This window comes from Ictidomys tridecemlineatus, unplaced genomic scaffold (genome assembly GCF_052094955.1).
Source record: "Ictidomys tridecemlineatus isolate mIctTri1 unplaced genomic scaffold, mIctTri1.hap1 Scaffold_85, whole genome shotgun sequence".
Lineage (NCBI taxonomy): Eukaryota > Metazoa > Chordata > Mammalia > Rodentia > Sciuridae > Ictidomys > Ictidomys tridecemlineatus.
The window spans coordinates 408,015-421,225 of NW_027526100.1; the positions used below are offsets into that span (position 1 = coordinate 408,015).

Genomic DNA, 13,211 nt, shown 5'->3' on the forward strand with positions numbered 1-13,211 from the left:
CCTGTCCAGTGATGCTGTAGAAGTCAATATAACTCAATCATTCAAATGAAAGGAAAACAAAACTTGAGAAATACTGGAAGGCAGTAAGAAGCATGATGAGTCTTTTGTCTTGACCAATTTTTGTTCTTCTGTTTAAGGCATAACACTACAAGCCTGGGTTGGCATGGTTAGCAGAATCTAAACATGTATGTGAGGGTATAAGGGAAGAGATGGAAAGATAGGTAGAGATTTCTCTGCAAATCTAAAACAGACACATCTCCATAATTTACAGTAGAGGTTATTAACTTCCAAACAGTTGTTACATCTTTACAAAGTGAAATCAATCAAACCTCCTCCTCGAGAAGGACAGGACACAGCCTCCATGCCAGGTAAAAATGTTATATTTGATTTTAGATAATCTACACATTTTGTATCACAATCACTGAAGAGATCTAACATCCTCACATTTTTCCTTTGGCAGAGAACATAACGACATTTCCATATATCGACTGAAACATGAGCTAATTAAAAGAATATTGTGCACTTATAAATAGAAATGTCAGACCCTGAATCTTGTAGAAGGAACACGGCCTGTTCTGTTATATATTTAATGAGTGGGAGGGAAAGAAAATGAAGAGTAAAGTGAAAATAAAAGGGGATGTGGGTTTTAATGAGAGACCTCTTGAAGAAGTAAGAATATAGGAATTAAAGAGACATTATCACATCTTCCAGGCAAGAATCACTGGGGTAAGAATGACATAAACATGATTGACTGGATTGAGAAGCCATTTCTCTCAGTCTTCCCTTCTTCCTCTTTTGCAATACTGTAGATTGAACCCAGTGCCTCATGCATGTTAAGCAAGTGCTCTTCCCCTGAGCTACAGGTCCAGCTCTAGAAGCCATTTTTTTTTTCTCATAAGTTTAAAGTAAAATGATAATCCCAGCAAACATTTGTTTAAAATATACCTATTATGTTACTGTATATAATAGAAACATTTAGGAAAAGAGCAGCCTCATTGAAATGGTTAAGATAGAGCTTAAAACCTTAATAATAAAAGTAGACAGTTATTCATCCTAACATTTTAATGTAAAAAATTGTAAACTAGTTTAAAATGCCCAAGAAAAGATAATCAGAGAATAATGGCTTCATCCTTCTTGAACTAAGATTACTGTTTCCTAGAGAGTGACTTCTAATGATTTTTTAATTGATTTTCTTTCTTTCTTTATTTCTTTCTCCAGGAATATTTCTCTAAGAAGATTATTAACTGCTTCCTCTTCTTTTATATCAGCCTGGCCATGTGCCATTTAATATGGTAGCCATTCCTCTCTTCTCCCCAATGCTGTCCATTCCAGGTCAGATTCCACCACCTCCACTCTGGATTACTGAAATAATCTTCTAATGATCCATACCTCTGGTCAATTTCTCTCTCCCTCTTTCCTCCAGTATTTCCTCATTGCCTCCCCTATTTCTGACCCCTGTTTTTCTCTCTCCCTCTATCACTTTCTCTTCTTGATATCTTAAACTCCTCTCTGTGCCTATCTTAATTTTCTTAAGATACTCATTTGACCATTTCTCTCCCTTGTTAATGCTATTTCAATGGCTTTCTGTGGTGGGTTGAATGGTGGCTCTCCTGCCCCAAAAGAAATGTCCATATCCTAACCCTGGAAACTTTGAATGGGACCTTATTTGGGGAAAAAAAATAAAAAATAAATAGTCTTTCGAGATGGGGTTAAGATAAGGATCTCGAGATAAGATCATTCTAGATGATTCAGGTGGGCTTTAAACATAACTAGTATCCTTATGAGATACAAAAAATTAAAGAGAAGTCCAAGTAAAGACAAAGGCAGAGGTTAGAGTTAGCCACAAGCCAAAGGTATACCTGGAGTTACAACTGGTCAAGACTAAGAATTTAAAAGGTCAAATGATGAGAATGGGGAAAAATTGTCAAATAAACAATAAATGAACATCTCCAGCACAAAAGAAGAATATGAGTTTGCAGATTGCATGTATATGCAGGCAATCAGGCAAGATTTAACAGACTTATTTCAACATACCTAGAAATACAACAGGGGAAATTGCCAAACACAAATAATTATAAGTATAATTATTTCAGAGAAATGAAAGTTCATTCATAAAGAAGGAACAGTGTTGTCACTGACAATAACAAATTCATGAATACAAAATTAAAATACCCTCTTATGAAAATCTTCAAAGGAATATTACTTGAAAAATCTCAATGGATTGCACAAAATATCAACACTTATAAACCACAGACTATTAGTGGTCATAGACTATACATAGAAACATAGAATAGACAGTGCTAAAAGCTATGGAATATACACATGTCTAAGAGACCATATGTATGGGTGTGACTATCTCCACATGTATACCTATGTAATGGTGTGTATAGGTTTAACATACCAACAAACCAACACATCCATTATTCCCTGATCATAACATCATAAATTCTTCTAGGAATTTATCATCTCCATAAGGAAAGACAATAGCACACACAAAATAACTAAATAGTAATAAAGGACTCAGATGGGTGTACTAACTGTTTTGTTGATGTTGATGAAGAGAAGGTCAGAAGTGAGCAAGCCCAGTCTTATGACTGGGATATGTGGAAAAGTTGTAGCTGGGCACAATGTCACACTCCTGGAATCCCAGCAATTTGGGAGGCTGAGGCAGGAAAATTCCAAATTCAAGACCACCTTCAACAACTTAGCAAGACCCTAAGAACTTAGCAAGACCCTATCCCCCACAACAAAATATGAAACTGACTGTGGATATAGCTCAGTGGTACTGAACATTGAACATCCAATCTTTAGTTCCAAAAAGAAAGAAAAAAAGGTGGAGGTGCAGGGAGAAAATTAAAGGTATAATCTATGTTGGACCTCAAAACCTTCAGTCTTGGATAGAGAGAAAGGAGTAAATTCAGGGTGGGGAAAAATTAACAACATACGTGATACAGAAATAAGAGCATCCAGATATCCTCAAAGATGTATAGAAACTAGTTTAAAATAAAACTGAAAAATTTTTAAACATATCATGATAAATCTTTAGAATACAAAAATGTCACCACCTCCTGATATCAGGTAATAAAATCATAAATATAACAAAGTAAAAAGTCTGTTTTAATTTACAACTAATAATCTTACATAACATGTTACAGATACTTAATTTACCTTTGATGTTCCTTTAGTAGAAAAATATAAACCATATCTTCATAGAAGGATGTAAATTTTTTCCAGGATTTCTTTCCCTGTTCTTCTGCATGAAAGAAGCCATGGAGTTCAGTATATGTGCTTGAACTTAGAAATATCCGGAAGAAAAAATTAGACTCTCCCCTAATATTATGGAAACAATGATTTTGTAGCCTTTTAGCAATCAAATGTAAGTATGAAAAACTGAACAATATCAATATCAAACATCAAAATTATAAACTAGTTGATTGTCTATTTGTAAAGCTGGATATCATCTATAGAGTGAAGTCCTATACTTCTCATCCTTTCCCATGTTTTTTTTTTTTTTTGTGTGTGTGTGTGTGTGAGTTGACAGGTTTACCTATTGATTTCCTTGTGTTATACCATAGAAGATTACAATCCTGATTCTATTATTAAAGACAAGAATTTGAGCCAACTTCACTTTGATGATGAGAATACACAACCTCTTATCTTCCATAGTTCTGTCATGGGGCAGTATGGCAGGCTGGTTTTTTTCCAAAGAGGACTGCAACCATATTTCCCATCCCATGTGTCCTTCTGCAATTGCATCTTGGCTTTAAACCATGAAAAGTCGGATTTTGTTTCTCCTTCCACCCTGAATCAGTGTAAGCCTATCACTGCTTGGACCAAAATAAAATTGTAGAAGTAACCCTTTGCCAGTTCTAGATATATCCTAGCCTGATGGTTTTCAAACCAACTTGACTTCTGCAAGTCAGATTCCACACAGGAAATGTGATTATCTGGAAATCCCCATGGGTGAGAAGCCCAGTGAAACTGGAAAAACTCTGGAAGATGAAACGCCTCACAGAAGGAGAAAGAGAGGACAGGAGTTGAGTGTCACAGAATGTGTGGTAAAAGGGACAGCTTAGAAGGGGACCTTGAATCTTCTCTAACCACTGAGTCAAAGAGATGAAGCAAACTCTTCTTAAATCCCTGCCCCTCAAAATGGTTGGCAAAATGCAGGTGGGTCCTTTAAACCATTAAGGTTTGGAAGACTGGGTTATACAGCAGTAATTAACTGAGATGGGGGCACACATTGGTCACGGAAAGGAGAATGGAAGGGAGTCACTCTGTGTGTGTGGCCATGCTCAGTGTCCTTAATAAGACACTGGAAGTGCATTAGTGTCTCATTAAAAGAAGAAAATAGAAATCCCTATGAATAAACAAATGGAAGAACTGAAAGTAAGAGAAATTATTAACTACAAAAATGTACTTTATTTTTAAAGTCTATTCAGGGAAAGACCAATAGTACATATTTACATTTTTAAAGTAATTTACTAAATGTTTTTTTAATTTAATCAGCTACAGATATTAATTAATTGACATGTAAAACAGGCAAGTAGTTTTTTTAGTTTGAGTGCTTTCCAAGTTATTAAACCAAACCAATTAATTTTTTTTATTGTTGGTCATTCAAAACATTACATAGTTCTTAATATATCATATTTCACAGTTTGATTCAATTGGGTTATGAACTCCCAATTTTACCCCGTATACAGATTGCTGTATCACATCAGTTACCCTTCCATTGATTTACATATTGCCATTTAAATTTTAAAAAGAGAGTCATGGAGGTCACACTAGACAAAGAAGAAACCTTTTAAAAAGGGAAGACATTGCCTCAGTGGAGAGAAGAGGTCAGGGGCATATGCAGGACTATCTAATTCCAAAGCCTACAATTTTTCTTGTTTTTATAATTTAGCATCAAAGCAATATAACTATGTTAGAGGAGAATTTGGGAAAGGAGATAGAAGAAAACCTCCACCCCACCACCGAATCACAATACAATGGTGAAGCCTACAGGGAGCTGAGAGTTGGGAGTCCTGAGGTTGTCATTTACCCCAACATTCAGATGCAGGGGGGCTCTGTGTAACCCAGTGGCATAGAAGCAGCCTTCAGAAAAACATCTGGGGATTAATCATATTTCTAAAATATTCTGAAGTATGAAAATAAAGCATGCTCATATTGAAAAGCCCACAGGAAACAAATCTATGGTAGATATGCCTGACTAATAGATTAAAATCATATTGTATTGGAAATACTAAAAGTTATCTTTATGAAATACCAGAGAATACTGAGTGAGTTCAGGAATGCCTAGAGCTTAACTTCAATCCTTATGAAGACATAGCTCAACATTAACCTGTGAAAAACAACTGCAGAGCTTCTGATACCAAATCTACCAATCTATCAAAATTAAAATAAACTGTTCATTTATTTTAATGACAATATATTAGGAAAATGCCCCCCCCACCAAATAACTGCTAGTTTGGAAGAAATTAATCTAACAGACACAAAAGTAAGGAGATTTTTAATTAGATAATCAACATTCATGATTCAGCTAAGAATATCTTACAATTCTATGCCAGTATTTCTGTCACAGCTATTACAGATGTTGGTATATGAAACAAATATATCTGAATATCCCTCCATTCATTTAATTTCTAAGTATTTTATCACAAATAGAATTGAAGGTGTTTATTATGAATGCTAATACTATGTATCTATTGATAAAATGTCTTCAATTTACTGAGAATTTTGATTTTTCAAAAGAATAACATAACCTATACACACATCAAAAAGCAAAACTCTAAAGTTTCCTTTCATAGCGTACATTTTAAAATGTTTAAAATCATTTGACAACTGGCCAGAAGTGGGAAGAAAAATATTTTTAGGAGGATGTATTGATTTAGGGCATTCTTTACCCCGCTTTTTGTTTGGTTGGTTCTTTGTTTGTTTCTTTGTTTGGTTGGTTGGTTAGCTTTTTGCACCCCCCTCAAAAAAATTAAACATTCAACATGTCAAAATATGAGCATGCCTAATAAGGACCTAAAATTTTCCCATTATTATGTGATTTCTTACATATTTTAATGAAAATATATATTTACTTGTAAAATTTGTGTTGGTGATATTTCACCATTGGTTTCAGTTGCAAAAGACACCATATGCTCTGGAAAAAAAATACTGGCAAAAAATAAAGGATAAATTATCGCTAAACCTATGCTAGAAAAGTTTGAATTATGACCAGTATAGAATCTAAAGCAGAAGATCCTTAAGCCAATGTATCTAAAATCCACATTAAGTGCTTCTGAAAATGCTGGTCCTTGGACTGTACCCTCAGGCATCTTCCCAGGTAGAGTTGGGCCCAGATGACAATGATGCAGAGAGATGCTCCGACCTGGAGTCATAGGACACTGCCCTCAAGTTGACAATGAGCTTGTTCCCACATCTTTTCCCCAAACCCTCCAACTACTCTACCAGGTACGAAAAGACTACTGACCCATTTTACAAAATCAAGGCTCACAAAAGTCAAGGGCAAAAGCTGTACCCAGGTTCACAGTCAAGAACATAGGGAAACCAGGACTCAGTGTGGGAACTAAAAGTCCAATTCTTTCCACCTACTGTTTTTCCAAACTTGTTTAATCATAAAATTCACCCACAGCAGTTGTTTAAAATAGAAATTCTCAGACGTCATTCCTGGAGTTTCTGATTCCATAGGTCTGGCCAGGTCTTGGAGTCTGTGTTTTTAATAAGTACTGGGACTCCTTTAGGTAAATTTTATGAACAGACAAGTTTGAAAAAATATATTCTACTATATTTCCTCTAGGACAGGGGATTTCAACAGCAGTTCTATTAACATTTTATCTAATAATCCTGTGTTGTGGGGCTGTCCTGAGCCTTAGAGGATGTTCAGCAGAATTCAAACTTTGCCCACTTTGGCACTGCTCCTGCTGACCCCCACCCCACCCCCAGTCCTACAACCAAAACTGTATCCAGATATTGTCAGATCACCCAGTTGAACCATTGGCTCCAACTATACAAAGTGAATGTCTCATCTTATTGAAATTACAAATAATAATAATAATAATAATAATAATAATAATAATAATAATAAAACAGAAATTAGCACCAAACCATATTTCTTTAAATACAACTTTTAAATTCTAGCTTTTAATAAAGATTTGCAACAAGAAAACACTTTTCCTTCAAATCGATTTAATTTTTGTTAGAACTCTTATTTTCTTTGTCAAAGATCATCCCATTATGTTTCTATTAATAGGTTAAAATAAAAGAGAATGTAAGAGATCTTTCAGGGTTTGAAAATATTCTATTATGGTGTGTATCACATATTTTTCATAAAGGATCATTTCAATCCAATTATCCAAAACTTCGTGTAAAAATATGCTACTACTGCAGAGACAAAAACAATTTAAACTAATGAGCCCAGAGGCTATTCTGACTTCTCTAGATCCCTAGTCTTCATTAGAATGTGACATACATTTATTTTCTTTTAAAGAGAATTACAATGAAAGTAGTATTTGCTATATAATATGCTACTCTTTATCTCATTTCTATTTAGGTCAAAAATTATTTCACTAAAAACAAAATAATTTGAAGCATCAAGATTTATGTCAAACTTAAATTTCTGGCTAAGCTATACATTCCCAATAATTACCAATCTATTTTTGTTTTAGAAAATTTCTTACTTAAGTTTCCTAAATATTGTGAAAAGAACTTAAAACTACATTTTGGAATACATTTGAGGACATATAATAATTTATCTCAAAGTCAAATGTACAGTTGCTTTGTCTAGTTTTCCTCTAAGGCAAGAAAAAAGCAATAATGCCTCCAAAGTAGGTTTACCTATATTTTTTAAGTTAAATGACTAAATGCATCTCAATTGAGATTCTGCAAGTAAGGCTAAAGAAATGTTTTATATGTGTCTGAAATTCTTGTATCATGGTGACTAATCATTTTTAGAATAAGAAATGTGAGTATAATTTTAAAGGGCCAGAATCACTAAATGGAACTGTATTTTATTGATAGTGACCATATTCTTCATGTAAAATTTAACTGATTCATTTGATTTTCACTGACTGTTAATGGAGATTTCACTTTCCATTGGCTTTTTAAAGAATTCATAATTTTTTCCTAAAGTACAGCTTATTTTCTTCTTCCATTCCCCAGTTAGACAGAACTTCAGTCACCCACTCATGGTCTTCTAGTGTTCTTTCTGTGAAGAATGCTTCAGTGAATATGTTAACAGATAAACAGACACACACACAAATAACTATACAAACATTTAGAATAGATTTTGTATACATGTCTCATATGCATAGAAAATTTCAACTCAATTCCTAAATATCCAGATTGATAAAAATTCCTCATCAATTTTGAATTAGTAATTCAATTTTTATACCAAAGCAGTCATCTGAAAAGAAAAATTTCATATCACAATGTACATTTTGCTAATTCTCAATTTCCTTTTATTGCTATGCAAATTATGATATAAATTAATAAACAAACTGCATTAAGATACAAGAGCTATTCTTCCTCCAACTCATCATGGTGCCAAAATTAAAATATTTGTTTCAGGGTTGAGCAATTCACCTCATTAAGGGATGAAGAATTTTGACAGATTCAACACACATTTAAGAGGCATAATCTGGATAGATGAGAAAAAAATTAAAATAGATGCTTTAAAAATAAAATGTTAATGAAAGTAAATACAGATTTTTTAAAGAACCTCAATTCCTTATGGTACTTTGTACTTTCAAAACTAATATTAAGGAAAACATATCTTGTATTAACAATAAAGATAATTAGGTAAGGGAAGAAAGCACTGGGTAGAAAAGACACTTGAATGATTGAAGCAATGGCAACTTAAATAGGTAAAACATAATACCAAATGCCTATTTCAATAAGAAATTGTAATGGTGTTCATATATTATTATTTATAATAGCCTCAAACTGGAAGTTACCTGAAAGTCTAGTTATTTGCATATGAATATGACGTGAAAATAAATAAGTTGTATAAAAGCATTCCCAGAAACGTGGATTAATTTCAGAAACATTAAGTGAAAGAAGTCAGGCCCAAATAGTATATGCTGCATGATTCCACTTACATAGATTCAAAACAGGAAAAATTATTCTATGGTGCCAGAAATGTGAACAATGCCAATACAGGATAAATGAGGCATGCAGGGAACCACTGGGGTAAGGTCAGTGCTGTATTTCTTGATCTGGGTGTTGATTACCTAGCTACATGGCACTCTCTGAGAAGTCACAGAGTTATCCACGTTGGCTTGCTCACTTTTCTTTATGTGTGTCATAATTCCATAAAACATTGGGGGGAAAATGTAACTGTAAAATTATTAATGCAAAAGAGGAAACGGAGAACAGCCAACAAAAGAATAAGAGATTCTCTGCTTTTTTAGTATTTCTAGGACCTTTTTGAAAATTATCTATGCCTCAGAAATTCAACACTCAGTAGTGATCTGTGACCTACTGGACCTGAACCCTTGAAAGTAATGCCATCCTTAAATAGAAGCTTATTCATCTGAAAAGAAATTCTTGACAGAGTATTCAATGAATATGGATGAGTTTGAGTTAAGTGTATATCAACATTCTTGGTTCTGTTCTTAACACTGATTGCTCCTTTTCTGTCTCATTGACTGGCTCCCTTCACTGCTTCTCTTTCCTATGACTTGACTTAGTCCTTCACTCAATACCTTTCTTTATCCTTCCTCAAACTAATTCACAACCTCTCCCTTTTTCATCACATCCGGGAGGCTCCTTCAACTGGAATCTCTGCCTAGAAGTACCTTCAGCTAAGGTCCAGTCCTACCTTCTGACACTCTCCACCAACTCAAGCACAATTCACCTGAAATGAAAGTCAGTATAGTGGTTCTACAAAATAGTAAACATGGAATTACCATAGGATACAGCAATTCCAGTCCTGGGTGAGTACCCCAAAGAAGTAAAAGCAGAGATTTAAAGATATTCATACAACAATGTTCACAGAAACACAATCTATAAGAGCCAAAAGGCTAAAGCAACCCAATGTTCATCAAGGGATGAATGCATAAACACAATGGAATAGTCACTTTAAAAAAAAGGGGTGAAGTTCTGACATATGCTACACCATGAATAAACCTCAAAGTTACTATGATAAGTGAAAAACTACAATCAGAAATGGTCAAATACTGTAATGCTACCATTTATACAAGACGCCTAGAACAGCCAAAGTCACAGGGACAGAAAGTAGAATGGAAGTTGCCAGGAACTGGGGGTGAGGGGGCCAAGGAGTTATTGTTGACTTGGTATAGAGTTTCATTATGGGAAGATAAAATGTTCTAAAGATAATAGTGGTGATTATTGCATGACAACACAAATGAATTTAATGGTGCTGAACTGCACATTTAAAAATAGTTAAAATGGTAAATTTTATGTGATGCACATTCCATAATTTTTAAAAACACCTTAAAGCAAAATAAATTCATCTTTCTTTTTATATTTTAGATTTTTCTCCACTATGATAAGTGCTATTTTTACCACATTCTCTCAAAGAAATGTAGAATTAAGTCACACTTTCATTTTTCTCAACCTCCTCTCCAATAATCCTTTACTCCTGATATTGCAAGCTATCAGGTGTTCTTACTCCAAGTGTCACTCATAACCAACAACTCCTACACACACAAACACACACACACACACACACACACACACAAGCTTTTCCATCACTACTATTGTTGGACCATCATTTTTTTTCTTGTAAAGCCTCTTATCTCCAAATTTCTTCCAATCCATCCTGAACACTGTTATCACAGCAACTTCCTGTCTCTCCAGATAGTTGTTTGAATGTGAATCCTGCTTAAAAAATTTGTCTACTTCTACTTGTTACAAGATAAACCAACGTAGTTTGGAAACTGTAAGTTATTCATCCATTCAATGAACAAAGATTTACTAAAGGCCTGCAATTTATCTGGAACTCCTCTTAGAGCTGAGAGTTTTTTAGTGGATAAATCAGTAAGAAATAACTGCCTTCATGAGGCTTTGGGGAAGATACTGATGATAAATAAAAGGTAAATCTTAAAAGGTGGCAATAAACCCTACCAAAAAAAATGGAGCATGGAAGAAAGAAAGTACTAGTGCTAACTAGAAAATGGTGAAAGGAATCCATTCCCAATAACTCACAACAGAAGGGCTTATTGAGAAGGGGGTCTTTAAACAAGACCCAAGGAGAAGAGAGCATGAGCCCAGGGGATACTTAGAGGAAGAAGAACAAAGCCACTGAGATGAAACCAAGGCTGGTATTTCTGGAGCTTGACAAGGAGGTTAATGCTGAGTAAGCACATGAGACATTACCAGGAAGAGAGGCCAGAGAAATAATAGAGATGAGATGGGAGGCTGTATAGGGCCCTGCAGACCTTAGTAAGGACTCAGCTTTTCCTCTGAATTATGTGAAAATCATGCTGAACTCAGGGAAAACCTGAGCTGACATGTTTTAACTGGATTATACTTGCTACTGAGTGAAGAAGTGACTTTAAAAGTTGTAAGGGTTGAAAAATAAAGTCTATTTCATAGGCTACTTCAATGAACCCAGAGTGAGGGTGTGGCTTAGATGAACATAACAACAGTCAATTTTGTAAAAAACAAACAAATAACAACAACAAAAAATAGGCAGACTCTGGATTTTGAAGATGGAGCCAACAGAATTTGCTGGAAAATAAAATAGGAGTGAAAAATGTGTACTTAAAGAAGACACCAGGTTCTGGGTATAAGCACTCTGAAGGGCTGTATTAAGGAGATATCAAATGGGAAGTTGCATCCTTAACAATCTTCCAATCCCCACTTGACTCTATTTCTTATGCAAACCCTGCTGGGATTTTAAAGTTTATGAAACAGGTATGCACTAGTAAGTTCTGTAAGTGCTGGAAACTCTATCTATGATCCTTGCAACTACACTGAGAGAATGTTCAGGAAGGAATCAACATGCTGGCTTGTTTGCTTTGCAAACCTGTTTCTTTGCATCCATTTCTCTCCCACCAAGGTAATAGCTATGTTCTGTCTTCAACATACACTTTAAAGAAAGGAAAAAATGACAAAAAGAAATTTTATTGGTTTTTGAGCTTCAAAGTAGACTTTATTGATATTTGGCAAATGCAACTGCTTAGGGAGAATCAGAGCAATTCCAGTCCTCTGTTTTCTCTTACAGAGATGCACCCTCTGCTTCCTGGGAAAGAAACTAGGATAAAGGAATTGACGGGGGATGGAGTGAAAGAAAAAAATAGAGAGAGACAGGACCTGTATGGTGCTGGTCTCAAGTGACTCTATATCCTGCCCCTTTCCAGCACTAGAATTATTTTTTGTTGTTAAAAGTCCAATAGATTTAAACATGTGATGTGGCTCAAACCATAGTCTAAAGAATATATTCTCAAAGGGCTGGGGATGTAGCTCAGTGGTAGAGGGTTTACCTAGCACATGTGAAGCCTGGTGGGTTCAATGTACACCAGCACAGAACAAAACAAAACAACTCTCCTCAAGAAGCCCTGCATCTAGCACAGCGAGAAGCAATTGCTGAGTCAATGTTAAGTCTAATCAAAAAGTATGGACATCTCAAATGCCCCAGAGAGGAGGAACACAGAGAACGAAGAAAAGGCCATGAATATAAGGGTCTTTATGCTTCAGGCAGTAATCTTGGAAGGAGCAAGAGTTTCCAGAACAAAAAAGAATTGAATAACAATCAGACAAGTACCTCCTTCGGGACTTACATGCCCCACCACAATGTCAGAAATGTGAAGGTGGGTCTCAATGTTCAACTCAGAACATTTTAGACCTGTATACAACTCACTGATATTTATTATTTATCCCAACAAGTCTAGAGAGTAAGCAAACAATAGAAAACTAAATTGTCTGCAAGGGCAGAAGAATCAGAGTGCAAAATTAGTTCCATTTTGTGAAATAAAAGTTGCATTTTGGCATGTCTCACTCTGAGAGCTGTTTTACTGCTATATTTGATTCTTATAACACCTTTAAGTAGATGAATAGTGGCCCTAAAGATATCACATCCTAATTCATGGAACCTATAATTGTTACCCTACATGGCAAAGCTTTTGCAGATGTTATTCAGGGCTTTGAATTAGGGAGAATATTCTAGATCAATCAAGTGGGCCCTAAATTGAACCAGAAGTATCCTTTTAAGGCACGGGCAGAGGAGAATAAATACA

At 35.0% G+C, this 13,211-nt stretch overlaps 1 pseudogene; it reads right to left on the reverse strand.

Moving 5' to 3' along the window:
* The window catches only part of LOC144374740 (growth factor receptor-bound protein 14-like), an 80,932-nt pseudogene that overhangs the window by 12,474 nt on the left and 55,247 nt on the right, over window positions 1–13,211 (reverse strand).